A 3,275-nucleotide genomic window follows, 5' to 3' on the forward strand; every position below is an offset into this window, starting at 1 on the left:
CCTACCGCTGTCTGTCCCCGGCGCTGTGCTTCTCTGCACTCCTCCTTCACTGACTGTGAGCACAGCGGCCGGAAAGCAGAGCGGTGACGTCACCGCTCTGCTTTCCGGCTGACCGACGCGGCCCTGCGCTTAGTAACCCGATGTTTACCCTGGTTACCGGCATCGTTGGTCGCTGGAGAACTGTCTGTGTGACAGCTCTCCAGCGACCAAACAGCGACGCTGCAGCGGCGCCTTGAATACTCACCCTGCCTGCTCCAGCGATGGTCTCGGCGTCTGCACTGCACGAGCGGTCACGTGACACCGCTCATTAAGATCATGAATATGCGCATATTCATGATCTTAATGAACGGTGTCACATGACCGCTCAAGCAGGAAGAAGGTGCTGCGCCGGCGCCGCCGCCTGGAGTCGGGACAGAGCGCGAGGGATGTCGGCACGGCCGTGCAGTGGGAAGACAGGTGAGTATGAGGGACGGGGGGACGGGGGAACGGGGGGGGGGGGAATGAAGGAGGGTATAAGCCGGCGCGCCGAGCAGGAGCAGAGAGATAAGCCTGCATACAGGGGGGAATATGAGCCATGCAGGGGGGATATGAGCCATGCAGGGGGGAATATGAGCCATGCAGGGGGGGATATAAGCCATGCAGGGGGGAATATGAGCCATGCAGGGGGGGATATGAGCCATGGGGATATGAGCCATGCAGGGGGGAATATGAGCCATGCAGGGGGGGATATAAGCCATGCAGGGGGGAATATGAGCCATGCAGGGGGGGATATGAGCCATGCAGGGGGGAATATGAGCCATGCAGGGGGGGATATGAGCCATGCAGGGGGGAATATGAGCCATGCAGGGGGGAATATGAGCCATGCATACAGGAGGGGTAATATGAGCTATGTATATGGGATAGGAGGGAGATGAGCCATGCATACAGGAGGGGGGTCATTATACAGTATGGAGCATCATGTGTGGCCGTTATACAGTATGGAGCATCATGTGTGGCCGTTATACAGTATGGAGCATCATTTGTGGTCATTATACAGTATTGAGCATTATGTGGGATCATTATACAGTATGGAGCATCATGTGTAGCCATTATACAGTATGGAGCACCATGTGTGACCATTATACAGTATGGAGCATCATGTGTGGCCGTTATATAGTATGGAGCATCATTTGTGGTCATTATACAGTATGGAGCATCATGTGTGGCCGTTATACAGTATGGAGCATCATTTGTGGTCATTATACAGTATTGAGCATTATGTGTGGCCATTATACAGTATTGAGCATTATGTGGGATCATTATACAGTATGGAGCATCATGTGCGGCCGTTATACAGTATGGAGCATCATGTGTGGTCATTATACAGTATGGAGCATTATGTGGGATCATTATACAGTATGGAGCATCATGTGCGGCCGTTATACAGTATTGAGCATCATTTGTGGTCATTATACAGTATTGAGCATCATGTGTGGTCATTATACAGTATGGAGAACTGTGTGGCCGTTATACACTATGGAGCATCATGTGTGGTGGCCGTTATACAGTATTGAGCATCATGTGCGGTCATTATACAGTATGGAGCATCATGTGCGGCCATTATACAGTATGGAGCACTGTGTGGCCATATTTTTTTGTTTATAATTATTGTATATAAAACAGTGTGATCAGCAGTGCTAAATGGCTGCGGTTGGGACGTGGATATGGGTGTGACTAGTTGTGAAATGGGTCTAGTCAGAGGCGTGGCTTAAAATTTGCCGCAAACTTTATACCTCCTTCCCTTCTTCAAAAGTTGGGAGGTATGGTACCACATTTGCCAGATCACGGCAAGTGCCGCAAATCCCATAGAGAATGACTGAGGCCGAACGCAGTGTTGCCATAAGTGATCCGTTACGCGGCAGATGCAGAAAAACTGCCCGATCTGCTGCAAAAGGCGACTTTCACATCAGCGATTTTTGCCAAAGTCACTGCCGATAGTGTCATACTCACCAAAAGGGGAGGCAGCGCTAAAAGTGCCTAGGGCAGCAGAAACTCTAAATACGGCCCTGGGGGGCTACATTATATTCTGTGGGGGGACTGCATTATACTCAAGGTACTATATTATATTATGGGGGCTACATCATACTATATGAGGGGTTACAGTATACTCTATGGGGGGCTGCATTATATTCTGTGGTGGGGCTGCATTATTCTCTCAGGGGACTACATAATATTATGGGGGCTACATCATACTATATGAGGGGGCTACAGTATACTCTATGGGGGGGCTGCATTATATTCTGTGGTGGAACTGCATTCTCTCAGGGGACTACATTATATTCTGTGCTGGGTGGCATTATACTATATGAGGGGGGGCTGCATTATACCCTATGGGGGTGCTACATTATATTCTATGGTGGGGACTGTGTCATACCTGAGAGGGTTGCATTATATTTTGTGGGGTGCTGCATTATATTCTATGAGAGGGGACTGCATTATATTTTATGAGGGGGCTACATTATATTCTGTGAGGGGGCTACCCCAACCCTTGCTACATTATTAAGATGTGAACTACCTTATATTATACCCTGATATTAGCGCTTTTTACCGCACAATTGGTGGTCTTGTATCTATTTCTATGTAGCTACATAGTGGGCCCCAAGAATGATTTTCTCTGGTGGGCCCAAGGTGCTCCAGTCCGACGCTGGACATCTGTGATCTGGAGGATTATGGGGCCGTTATACAAGTATAGAAGCTTCTATAGGGTCACTATGTGTCAGGGGTGATGTCTCCCTAATGTTACACACAGGGTCCTATCCCCCGGAGGGGCATCACGGCCAGGAAAAGGTTAAGACTATACTTTCAGGGATAATTTCTATAGTGTGTAACTTGAGAAATGTGCTCTAAAGTGTCCAAACTTCCCAACCACGAGGAGGAGCTGTAGTGATCTCTCCTGAGCGTGAAGTGAGCTCTCAGTTCTGCTTCATTGCAGGGGCTGATTGCTGGTGATGATCGTTCTCCTTCTCTGTTACAGGGAGGGCGGAGGGGGAGATCACAAGCTGAGTGGTTGGGTTATGTTTTTTCTAAAGTAATAAAAGTAGATTAACCCCTTCATGACCCAGCCTATTTTGACCTTAAAGACCTTGCCGTTTTTTGCAATTCTGACCAGTGTCCCTTTATGAGGTAATAACTCAGGAACGCTTCAACGGATCCTAGTGGTTCTGAGATTGTTTTTTCGTGACATATTGGGCTTCATGTTAGTGGTAAATTTAGGCCGATAATTTTTGCGTTTATTT

General features: G+C 48.4%; 1 non-coding gene across 1 annotated transcript; it reads left to right on the top strand.

Annotated features, from left to right (window-relative positions):
• Positions 1 to 2,829: 2,829 nt before the first annotated feature.
• LOC138673338 (small nucleolar RNA U3) lies at positions 2,830 to 3,047 on the top strand. The gene has a single exon (XR_011319975.1). It is a non-coding gene; the product is annotated as a small nucleolar RNA U3 (small nucleolar RNA).
• The last annotated feature ends 228 nt before the right edge of the window (positions 3,048 to 3,275 follow it).

Source organism: Ranitomeya imitator, chromosome 3, assembly GCF_032444005.1.
Source record: "Ranitomeya imitator isolate aRanImi1 chromosome 3, aRanImi1.pri, whole genome shotgun sequence".
In the NCBI taxonomy this organism is placed as follows: domain Eukaryota; kingdom Metazoa; phylum Chordata; class Amphibia; order Anura; family Dendrobatidae; genus Ranitomeya; species Ranitomeya imitator.